This window comes from Manis javanica, chromosome 7 (assembly GCF_040802235.1).
Source record: "Manis javanica isolate MJ-LG chromosome 7, MJ_LKY, whole genome shotgun sequence".
NCBI lineage: Eukaryota > Metazoa > Chordata > Mammalia > Pholidota > Manidae > Manis > Manis javanica.
In genome coordinates this window covers 21,735,119-21,748,435 of record NC_133162.1, presented here as the reverse complement: position 1 = coordinate 21,748,435, position 13,317 = coordinate 21,735,119, and the positions used below count along the sequence as shown (strand labels likewise).

The window sequence follows — 13,317 nt, the reverse complement described above, 5'->3', positions numbered from 1 at the left end:
TATTGTACCTCTTATTAGCACTTTAGCATACTTTTTATTCATTTGGTCATTAGATGAATCATTTCACTTAGGAGCTATGGGAAATGCACAGCAGTAGAAGACATGGTTCTTGTCTTCACTAAGTTTATGATCTTGGAGAGATATATGTGCATGATCTAAGCGATGCTTCAAAGGCTACATAATTCAGGGTCAGAATGAGTAATTCATATTGGAAGGGTATTTTCAATTCAGAAAGAATAGATTGCTATAGATTATATGATTTAACATTAGATCTTATACAGGATGCTATAGTAATGGTGTAGCATGGAAAGTCAACTAAATTTGGTAGTTTCTACTCTATATTTCATGAGGGGTTATGTTGGCTAAATACTGAAACCTCATATTAAGTGGACTTCAGTAAAATCCTGCCTAACTCTTTAACTGTTTCTTTTTTAGCTTCAATAGAAAAAAAAAGAATTATCCTATATATATATATATATTTGTCCTAGACAATTTATCAGATTCATAATAATTTAGCATCTGTGGTTTTAGGATGGTTAACCCTTAATACTTTTAAGGTTTAGTGTTATCTAATCATTATGTTTTTGTGTGGGACACACAGCAACCACTTTATGGATTCATTCATATATTGGATTTCCCAAGTCTACTTGCCTAGAGTTAAAGCCCTAAATGGAAATAAAACCCAAGGTCTTTCCACTCTCCAAGACCAGGGATTGATGAAGTTTTTACATACAGCACCAGACAGTTAATGTTTTAGCTTTATGGGCTATATGATCTTTGTCGCAAGTGCTCAACTCTTTGGTTATGGCATGAAAGTGGACACAGGCAATGCATAAAAGAATGGATTCTGCTGGGTTCCAATAAAACTTTATTTATAAAAACTTGCTGTGTTTCAGAATTGATATGCAAGGCTATCATTTTGCAATGCCTTCAAATTTAGCCAGTGTCCTTTCCTCTGTTCCTGAGTCTCAGGATTGATTACTTAAAAGAATAGTTGAGGAAGTCAAAATACTGTCTGACAAAGTGCTTTTAACACTATGGATCATTCCAAGGTCAATTATGAATATTTAACTCACCACACAGAGTAATTGTATGGATTAAAAGGATTAATGTACACAGAGTATTTAAAACTACTCTATTAGCAAGTGCTTGTGAACATTACCAATTATTTTTATGTATTAATATTTCTCCTACCTGTTTACAACTTCCATGGCTTCCAAATATCCTAGGTTAAGTTGCAAATACCATAATCTTATGCATGAAGCTCTCCACAAGTCAACCTCCTTTTACTTTTCTGGACTCTTTCTTTCCAACAAGCTCATTCTGCCCTAGTCAAACTTCTCTCTTTAATTCTCTTGAAAGTACTTTTCTTTTGCTCTTTCTGCTTCTGTGCCCTCTCCCATGCTCCATCAGATGTCTAAAACCTAACTACACTTTATGTTACAGCTTATCTCCTGTCTTTTCCTGACTATGACAGCAAATGAGTTAAGACAGTAAATACTGAGCAAAATAGTAAGAAGTTCATATATAGAGTGCTTACTGTGGTCTAGTCATTGTGCTAAGATCTTAACTTTCTCATTTATCTTTGAAATATTCCTTGGAAGGATGGTACTATCATTTCCAAAATACAGATGACTAAATTAAGAGTCATAGAAATTAAGTACTTTTCTCAAGATCACACAGCCAAGACCCGAGACAATCTGTCTCTAGAAATACATACTCTCTTTACCACTACACTGTATTGCTTCTTTAAATGGAGTAACATCATTCCTCCTCTAAATTCTTAAAGGAATCCTTATGATGTACTTGATAGGAATCATTTATGCCTCATACGATTATCTTCGTGTGTGTGACAGTGAACTTTAAGTTCCTTGAGGGTGTCCTTGTATCCTGTACAGGTAAAGCTGATAATCAGAAGGTCCACATGGGGATGACTGCACCATTTTAAAGGTTGGAATACCTACATAGCAGTTGATTACCAATGCACCAAGGATCCAGACATCTCACCCACCAGCCCAGCTGTGCTAATCCCTCTCTTTAGAGTCTCTGCTTCTCCTCACTTTCCAGCAACTAAAGGGTTAACACCTAGCACATCAGGCAGCCTCCAAAACTCTGCTCCTGCACAAGATCCCTACCCATTCTGACTGGTTGTCATGTCTGAACATCTCCCCATCTGATATTTTAAACAATTCATTGCTGATGCTTATGAGTATATGCTGATTAAAAGAGAAAACAATAGCAGGTGGGAGAGAGAAGCAAAAAAAAAAAAAAAGAGTGCATTGGAAAATGGTGGCATTCCAGTCCCAGCAATGGGAGCAAGAAAATGACTGGTAATGTCACACAGTAACTATGGTATCCCAGTGAGTTTAACTGTGATCAGCAACTCTGCATGTGTCAGAGGCAAAGCAATGCACACTAAAGGCAGGCTATGATTTTTAATCGCTTAGCATTCAAGCGCACCTGTGAGCAGCTTGGTGAGCAGCTACAGAGGCAGGGCTCACCATCACCAGTGGCGTCATTGGCTAGGGGACATTCTTTTTGTTTGTCACTATTTTGACCAATCATTGCCCCAGGGTTTCCTGAATCCTGTAGCAACAGTTCTGCTTAAATCCAAAGCACGAATCCATCCTCCTGGGATTCTGCCACAGAGAAGACTGTTGGCAATTTTTTTTTTAAATGCTCATGAAAAAACATTCTGAAACCATTTTATTTCCTGGATGAAAATGGCATCACATTAGCCCTACAGAACCTGTCCCTGAAATTTAGAAGAAAATTGTGCAGAAATACAGAGTTCATTTACTCATGTAAGCACACACCTGCTTTTTGCATTACAGAATGGTTCTATTTTCATCCCAGCAGCTGTCCCTGGGTCTGAGTTACATAAATGAATAATGCATTTAATATGTTATTAAATGAGGTTGCTACCTCCATAATACCAAGGCAACTTATGATTATGTTGGACCTTAGCTCTGAATATTACTGGGATGCATTCGGTTGGTAAAGCATTCTTCAATCCACCCAGAAGAAAAATGCTTTGTAATGGCTGGGGAGACTGTACAATTATCGAAAAGGAAACATTCTGCTAATGCACCTCTGATATTACTGGCCACTCATCAGCAGACAGTGTCTTATTACTTCATCACCCTCGATTTCCGCTGTTCTGTGCCTCCCTATCATGATACACTCTCACCTTTTCCTTTTTATCCCCACCTTCTTGGATTCTGCCTCTGTGCTGTTTGACAGTCGTAAAAAAGATGAAGGCCCTAGTTTTCCTTTATGAAAGTAAAGCTAGGAAGAAAGCATCGAAAGTCTTCATATTCTATGATTTTACTATTTAGTAGTTTTTTTTTTCCCCTTGTGATTTTTGGGGTGGTGGTGGAATACAGATGTTTATGACTATTCAGTGTTTGCTAAGGTGATAGTACAGTTCTAGCTCAGTAGACTGCCACCCGGTCTGCCCTTTGGAATCACTTGGCAGCACTTTTAAAATAAATGGATGCCAAGACTCTGTCCCCAGGAGTTAGGATTTAATTGAGAATTCTGGGCATCAGTGTGTTTTTGTTTTTATTTTATGTTCCCATGGTATGGTACATCCAGGATTAAAGAGCATTGCCCTGGTGGTTAAAACTACCATGGTGGAACCACATGCACTGAGATTAAATTCACGCACGTACTATACGAAGGCAATTAACTAACCTCTCTCTAGTGTTTGGGTTCTCTGTGTGTACCACAGGGATAATTACAGAATCTTTTCGTAAAGTTCTTGGGAGGATTAAATGAGATAATGAATGCAAAAGGGCTTAGCATAGAGTCTGGCACACTGTAAGAACTTTCAATAAATATTAAAATATCAAAAGTTAGTACTTAAAATATTGAACACTAACTTGGTATTTATTATATCAAGTTCCCGGAAAACTGAAGCTGTATTCTAATTGACAAGATTATCTAAAAATCAAGTCATACCATGTCAATTCCTTTCTTAAAATTATTAAAAAATTCCCATGAGCTTGTTCCTAAAGGATGAAGTTCAAGTTTGAAGTACAGGTCTATGATCTACCCTAAGTGCATTTTTCTACCATCAGGTCTCGTCCAACACCCAACATGGCTCTTGAGCTTCCACCACGCTGAAGTCTACATGCTTTGTGTGTGCCGATCATTCTTTCTGGGATGCTCTTTCCTCCTTATCAGGCTTCTACTCACTGTTTAAAAATCAGCATAGAAATCATGGTCTTCTGTTGTCTCTTCCCTTTTTAACAGTAATTATCACATGGAAAGAAAAAAGTAGAGATGGCACTCTAAAGATCTTATGGTAGCTAAGATAGAGCTTACTGTCACTGAGCTATGATGCCCCTCGTGTGCTCACAATGAGAATTTAAATACTTGAATCTCTTGAGTGGTGTTCCGTGCCTCTGCTTTCAAGGGAAAACTGCTTGGTTACCATGACACTCGACTTAATGAAACAAGAAATGGCACAAGCCTTGGGGATAGAAACGGAGCTAGTTTTGAGTATCATAACAGAGCCACAACATCAACGTTCAGAAATCATGAGGCTCCATGGCTAACTAAGCAGGTTCTCCAAGTTTCTCTCCTCAGGCCATAGATCTCAGGACTTTTCCCTTAAACCGAGTAAACAGACCTTGGAATCAGGGGACTATCATGAGACAAAAGACTTGGTGGAGGGAAGAAAACTCCTGTATTCAGCAAGAGGAAGCATGTCATTTATTTTGAATAGTAAACGGACTGTGACTTCATTTTGAATGCCAACTTGATGAATTGGGACATACGGCCATGCTGAACTAAGTGACTTAAAATCAAGAATCATGAGAATGACTCATAGAATCCACTATCTGAGTCAACAAGTTGTACAACTAATTTATATAAAGAAATGTTCCCTTCTTTTGAGCACCTGCAGTTTGAGGACTCTTAATATTGAATCATTTCAAACTGGTCATGGACATGACAAAGCCTGAAGGGATTTCAAAGATCACCCAATGCAATCCCTCTGTTTTACAGAAAAGGAGATACAGTGCAGAGAGTTTCCCAGGGCCACACATGGTGAGCAGCCGTTCTGGGCCTCTGGACTGACTTTGGTGTTCTCTTGCCACTATGTTGTATCACCTAGATGAGAATTATTAATGACAATACCACTGACGTGGGCAAGAGCACCTGTGTGAGGAACTAGGTCTCCACATACAGCCATGTTCTCCTTCTTCATTTCCCAACCCCAATGTCATCCCATGAAATTTTAGAACATCACATCCGAGAAAGGTACACTGAAGAGTCAACCTCAGAGCAACAGTCAGGAGTGTCTTCTGTTGAGATTGCATGCTTTTTGCCAGAAAACAGCTACACAGGTCCCTGCAGCAGAGTTTGTAAACAATGCAAGTGATTTTTCTTTCTCTGGACTTTAAACACACGCACCACTTTAGGACCAGTTTCTCTCCATGATGCACACTGACAAATCTTGCTGGGAGATCAGACTGAACATCAGAATCCTCTGCAGGCACAGGAATGGGGTCACTTAGGAAAAGACTACAGCCCTCAAAGCCCCTGGAAATAGCAATTCCTGGGCAGTGGCATCCTAGCCAAGGTCTAAGTCATCTTATGGCTGAGGCAGAGAAGACTATGTTTATAGAAAGCATTTTAGAAAAGTTCCAAATATATGTTGACAATATGGAGACTGATTTTTGGCTAGACTTAAGGTATATACATTGTTTCCTGGACCCACTAAGTGCTCTTACACAGATACTGAATCAGTGCTATTTTAAAATCATTTTTTGAGCTTCCTGAGTAAATATTCCCATTGGATACTGAGAAATTAACCCTGAGGAACAATATGAGCTGTCACCGTACCCTCTTCCAGGAGCAATTAATGGCACTTCAAAAGAAACTCCACAAATTTCTGTATGCACACCTTTCTTTTTAACGTATCTAGAACTACCTGTAGCTTCACAGCAAGCAGAAATTTGTCCCTTGAGAAGATTATTTTGGTTTCTTAGAATAAACCAGCTCAATGTCTACTTCATTTTATATTTGCAGAATCTTTTACGGTTGGCATGAAACAAGCAATGTCCCATTAATTTAGCAACTTAAATTTGCAGCATGTCCCCTGGATTCCAAACAGCATAAACACAATTTAACCATATATAAGTACAACTGAATAGGTTCATCCTTGTATGTGTGAAAACAGGTATTTATAGACACTGATGGAGAAACAAAGATGAATGAATTTAGGGTTACTGCAGCAATAATGTGCAAGAAAATAGAGAAATGAGTACTGATTTCATTTGAATAAAAGGAACTGTTTACTAGTCAGATAAATGTGTTATCATCTTGCACAGTATAGAGGGACAAACATGTTTTGATATATAGTGGTTTCTAATTATGTGACTTTATGAGCTTTTGCAGGTGATTATTTCTCCTTTTCAGATGACAAATCAGGGGTTTAGATTAATTATGTCCTACATCTTAGTATTGCAGTGACTATTAAGTATCAAATAAATGTCTGGATTACAGATAAAAGGAAGTTTCCCCTCTTTTTCCTTCACTACAGAGGAGCCCTTCTATGGTGATTACTGGTGATGGTATCTGCATTTTGCAACATGACTACTATCTGCTAGGCATTATGTTACATGCTTTATATACATGTCACATTTTTAAAAGTAAATAGCAAAATTGTACAGGTTATGAAGTTAAGGCACAAAGAAAGGAAGTCACTAACTAAACAGTAAATGGCAGAGGTTGGATTAAAAGCCTTATTTGTTTCATTCTAAAATAACTCTCTTTCTTATCAGACAAAACATGCCGCATTATAATTCACTTTCTATCCATAACTGGCTGAGGACCCAGGACCAGCCTGCTTTCCACGGAATGGAAAAGGTGAGAGGGCACGGGGTGAACAGGGGCAGGGAGCTCACGGCAGAGAACACAGCAGAACTTTGCTCACATGCTGTTCCATGATGTGGACATTAGAAACCTGTCACCACTGGACCAAGGACAAGGACTGTACAGCCACCTAGAAGGACATTCTCCCCCTTATTCCAACTACTTTTTCCACATCCTAGTCAAGAACCCAATCAAAAATCGTACAAACGTTTGTTCTGACACAGTGAAGCCGACAGAACTTTTGGTCTTTTGGCATCTCCTTAGAACAGCATTTCTGTTGGGCAGACTAACTGATGCTACAATTTTTCCATCCTGGTGAAGTGCATGAACCCAAGAACACTGTTGTATATACAGGGTAATACGCTGACTGTGAAAGCAACCATTACCATTTATAAAGTGAGGCATTAAAACAAAAATGAAGGGAAAGGTTTTGTTTTGTTTTGTTTTGTTTTTTTGTAGGAGAGCAAGGCAGGGGCTTTTATTTAGAGCTAAAGCGAGCGGCCAGAGGTCCTGGCTCATGCCAGGAGGGGACAAGAGAGTCCCAGAAGTGAAAGGAAGGTTTTACCTGCATGTTTTCAACTAAACTCTCAGAAATGTGATGCTGGAATTTGCTAGTTAGGCTTGAATGATGGGGTGATTGCTTAGCAGAGCCCATCCAAGTCAGGTTCTGATGACACGTCTGTACCAAGTGCTCTGCTGCAAGGGGTGGGAAAGGCCGGGCAGGCACCTGAGGAGTACAATATACGGAAGCTCTCACCCTCAGGCTGACCTTGCACTTGTGATTTCTGGGCACTCCACCCTAGCTTGAAACCAATACAGATGCTGTACTCAGAGCACGAGGTGCCCATGGGTGGTTAAAACTGGCATCAGAGAGACTTAGGGTGCACTGTGGCTCCTTAATTCTATAGCCTGCCAGGCACTGGCATCAGGGCTCGTCCTTGAGAAAACTGCCAGGTAGCCCCTGGGTCACCTCTTGTTGTTCCTATTGTCTGAAGTGACAAATTCTTCACCTTGTTAATCTGCAAAATCTACTCAGCCTTCCTCTCAGCTTTCCCTTACAGAATCCACTGGCATTTGTATTTGGTAGGAAGATGGCAGTTAGTATAAGTGTCTCTAATGTGTGGGACCCACAGGCAGTGTGTGAGCAAGAAGTGAGTGTTCTTAAGGGGGAGACAAGCAGCAGTTCCCGGATACTCAGGTCTAAGAAGTAACCAGTTAGCAGGGTGGAATTTGCTTTACAAGTTAGCAGAAATACCTCCAATTACCAAAAGAGACTCTAATTATCTTACTGTGTTTTTAATGACAATCATTATGGTATGACACTGTTAACTGCAGTGTTGCTTATAGTGACAGAAAATAGGAATAACCCAAATGTTCAGGAAAGGGATGTCTAAATAATCACAGATGCTTTAATATTATGGATTTAAAAGAAATTAGATGGAAGATAGACCCGTAGAGAAGAATAATGTATTTAGGAGGAAATGACACATAAAAAGATAACCATAAATTAATTTTGTATGTTTTTCTTGATAAATGCAAAGAAAAGCATTTGGAAGCATGCATACCAAACAGATCACAGTTGTGTGGGAAAGGGGGCCAGGATTGGGGTGATGATCTAAATTGGATTTTTTAACATAAACAACATATGTATATATTTATTTTGCAACTAAATTTTTAAGTGAAAAGCTTAATGTTCAATGACAGCATTGTACTTGCTACAACATTAAATACTGAGTCTTCGCTTATGAAATGTCAATGAATAAGCACTTGGTCAAGTGACTTCTGGGCTGAAGGGTTGGAGTGGCATCAAGGAAGGCAGAAAATTCCTTTTCAATTTCATTTATAACGTACCTCTTGCCAACTCTTGAGTTGGCTGCAGACATTGAAAAAGGGTATCTGACGGTAAGAGGCCTTCTCTGAAGATGATTTCAGGCCCTGTTCTAGCTAAGGGACTTCTTGTTCCTCAGGCAAAATGTGTAGTTTAGGCAATATGTTGATCAGTGTGGCTGCTTTGATGCCCTTCCCCCTGACATTAGCCTGTAGGGCCCTATGTGTGTGGTCACTCTTCACCTGTTAGCACCCTGCTTTTGAGAGCAGGGCATTTATCCTACTTACCAATGGCTGGTATTCATCATATGTTCTCTTTACACAAGCTCACTAACTGATACTGATACTTTTCTGCCAAAAGTTTGAAGGGAATAGATGAAATTAGTAGATGTGGTAACTTAACAAAAATCCTTTGGGGTCAGACACATCATTCAGTACCCTCTGATGATAAACAACTGTCTGAAAGTGCATGTCAAGCTCTAGGAAGTAATGGTTGTGATTCTCTAATAAACACAAGTGCACTGACAACATATATATACCTTCACCGAATCATATTTTAATGAAAATTTTAATTTTGACATAGATGAAAAATCTCTTTGGGTAAAATATTATATTTTAATGATTTCTGATGTTTCATTTCATCTGGGCCAAGATTTATTTGGATTTCACATACTGAACGTACCAAAGGCATAGTAAAAAACTATTTAGGGGTGGTTTAAAAATGTTTATGTGTGCGTATATATGTATGTATGTGTGAGTACATGTGTGTATGTATGTGTATGCAAGTATGTGTGTAGGTGTGTGTGTTATGTATGTATGTGTGTATATGTGCACATGTGTATGTGTGTATATTTGTGTGTATATGTGTATGTGTATATGTGTGTGTGCACGTGTGCATGTATATGTATTTTGTGTGTGTATGTGTGTATATACGTATGTATATGTGTATGTGTGTGTGTGTGTTTCAATAAACTGAAAAGTGAGGGGTCATCAGACTTTATTCTGCCTTATTCCCGTGATTTGAGTAGCATCTGGAACAATTTAGACCCCTCTGTACTTCAGCCTTCTCTTACTAGTACCAAAAAAAGCATAATATAACTTTCTTGATTGACTGAGTTAGTGACAAAAAATCAATTTTGAAATTAGCTTTAAGGGTTTCCAATGCCCTTCACAATGTCTAACCATGCTGGCATATGCAAGTAATAAACCCCCTTTCTTTGGCATTCCTTCATCATTAAGTTTAGTTATTTCATCAGCCCTTTTCATTTTTGCCCCATGGTACTAGATCCTAAAGACCTCACTGACCCATTGCTATAAAAATTTCATTTGTATTTTCCTCAGATTTTGTGTTACGGTTCAAATAAATCAGAGCTTATTCCCTTATTCAAAGGTCCTAGGAATCCCTAACATCAGAGATAAGAATACTTGAGGTGCTTGTCTGTTTTTTCCCTTCTTTAAGAATAGCAGAGGATGGCGGCGTGAGTAGAGCAGTGGAAATCTCCTCCCAAAAACACATAGAGCTATGAAAATATAACAAAGAAAAATCTTCCTAAAATAGAGACGACAGGACACAGGACAACACCCAGACCACATCCACACCTGCAAGAACCCAGCGCCTTGCGAAGGGGAGTGCTTTTTGGAAGTCTTAAAGGGGCAGGACAGGTCACTTAGACCAGAGGCAGGGAATCTGGGGATCTCTGGGCACTCTAACCCCCTGGGCAGCAGGGAGCACAGAGACCCCTTACGGAGATAAATAGCCTCCTGGCCACTCCCCCTCCAACGGGGCTCCACCATTTTGGAGGAACAGCCCCAGCCAGGCTAAGCCCACAGCAACAGCGGAGATAAACCCCAAAGCAACTGGGCAGGAAGCAGAAGCCCTGTCTGCGCACAGCTGCCCAGCACAAGCAACTAGAGGTCGCTATTCTCCCAGGAAAAGGCTACAAACCAACAAGAAGGGAAGCTCTTCCAGCGGTCACTTGTACCAGCTCTGCAAACTATCTCTATCACCATGAAAAGGCAAAACTACAGGCAGACAAAGATCACAGAGACAACACCTGAGAAGGAGACAGACCTAACTAGTCCTCCTGAAAAAGAATTCAAAATAAAAATCATGAACATGCTGACAGAGATGCAGAGAAAAATGCAAGAGCAATGGGATGAGATGCAGAGAAAAATGCAAGAGCAGTGGGATGAGATGCAGAGAAAAATGCAAGAGCAGTGGGATGAAGTCCGGAAGGAGATCACAGATGTCAGGAAGGAGATCACAGAAGTGAAACAATCCCTGGAAGGATTTATAAGCAGAATGGATAAGATGCAAGAGGCCATTGAAGGAATAGAAGCCAGAGAACAGGAACGTATAGAAGCTGACATAGAGAGAGATAAAAGGATCTCCAGGAATGAAACAACACTAAGAGAAATATGTGACCAATACAAAAGGAATAACATTCGTATTATAGGGATACCAGAAGAGGAAGAAAGAGGAAAAGGGATAGAAAGTGTCTTTGAAGAAATAATTGCTGAAAACTTCCCCAAATTGGGGGAGGAAATAATCGAACAGACCATGGAATTACACAGAACCCCCATCAGAAAGGATCCAAGGAGGACAACACCAAGACACATAGTAATTAAAATGGCAAGGATCAAGGACAAGGAAAGAGTTTTAAAGGCAGCTAGAGAGAAAAAGGTCACCTATAAAGGAAAACCAATCAGGCTAACATCAGACTTCTCAACAGAAACCCTACAGGCCAGAAGAGAATGGCATGATATACTTAATGCAATGAAACAGAAGGGCCTTGAACCAAGGATACTGTATCCAGCACGACTATCATTTAAATATGATGGCGGGATTAAACAATTCCAGACAAGCAAAAGCTGAGGGAATTTGCTTCCCACAAACCACCTCTACAGGGCATCCTACGGGGACTGCTCTAGATGGGAGCACCCCTAAAAAGAGCACAGAACAAAACACACAACATATGAAGAATGGAGGAGGAGGAATAAGAAGGGAGAGAAGAAAAGAATCTCCAGACAGTGTATATAACAGCTCAATAAGCGAGCTAAGTTAGGCAGTAAGATACTAAAGAAGCTAACCTTGAACCTTTGGTAACCACGAATCTAAAGCCTGCAATGGCAATAAGTACATATCTCTCAATAGTCACCCTAAATGTAAATGGACTTAATGCACCAATCAAAAGACATAGAGTAATAGAATGGGTAAAAAAGCAAGACCCATCTACATGCTGCTTACAAGAAACTCACCTTAAACCCAAAGATAAGCACAGACTAAAAGTCAAGGGATGGAAAAACATATTTCAGGCAAACAACAGTGAGAAGAAAGCAGGGGTTGCAGTACTAATATCAGACAAAATAGACTTCAAAACAAAGAAAGTAACAAGAGATAAAGAAGGCCACTACATAATGATAAAGGGCTCAGTCCAACAAGAGGATATAACCATTCTAAATATATATGTACCCAATACAGGAGCACCAGCATATGTGAAGCAAATACTAACAGAACTAAAGAGGGAAATAGACTGCAATGCATTCATTGTAGGAGACTTCAACACACCACTCACCCCAAAGGATAGATCCACCGGGCAGAAAATAAGTAAAGACACACAGGCACTGAACAACACACTAGAACAGATGGACCTAATAGACATCTATAGAACTCTACATCCAAAAGCAACAGGATATACATTCTTCTCAAGTGCACATGGAACATTCTCCAGAATAGACCACATACTAGCTCACAAAAAGAGCCTCAGTAAATTCCAAAATACTGAAATTCTACCAACCAATTTTTCAGACCACAAAGGTATGAAAGTAGAAATAAATTCTACAAAGAAAACAAAAAGGCTCACAAACACATGGAGGCTTAACAACATGCTACTAAATAATCAATGGATCAATGAACAAATCAAAATAGAGATCAAGAAATATATAGAAACAAATGACAACAACAACACTAAGCCCCAACTTCTGTGGGATGCAGCGAAAGCAGTCTTAAGAGGAAAGTATATAGCAATCCAGGCACACTTGAAGAAGGAAGAACAATCCCAAATGAATAGTCTAACATCACAATTATTAAAACTGGAAAAAGAAGAACAAAGGAGGCCTAAAGTCAGCAGAAGGAGGGACATAATAAAGATCAGAGAAGAAATAAACAAAATTGAGAAGAATAAAACAATAGCAAAAATCAACGAAACTAAGAGCTGGTTCTTTGAGAAAATAAACAAAATAGATAAGCCTCTAGCCCAACTTATTAAGAGAAAAAGAGTCAACACAAATCAACATAATCAGAAATGAGAATGGAAAAATCACGACAGACTCCACAGAAATACAAAGAATTATTAAAGACTACTATGAAAACCTATATGCCAACAAGCTGGAAAACCTAGAAGAAATGGACAACTTCCTAGAAAAATACAACCTCCCAAGACTGACCAAGGAAGAAACACAAAAGTTAAACAAACCAATTACAAGCAAAGAAATTGAAACAGTAATCAAAAAACTACCCAAGAACAAAACCCCGGGGCCGGACGGATTTACCTCGGAATTTTATCAGACACACAGAGAAGACATAGTACCCATTCTCCTTAAAGT

At 39.3% G+C, this 13,317-nt stretch overlaps 1 protein-coding gene across 10 annotated transcripts in view; it reads right to left on the bottom strand.

The window, feature by feature from the left end:
- The window catches only part of SORCS1 (sortilin related VPS10 domain containing receptor 1), a 502,721-nt gene that overhangs the window by 63,380 nt on the left and 426,024 nt on the right, over positions 1-13,317 (bottom strand). The gene's annotated exons all lie outside the window — the stretch shown is intronic.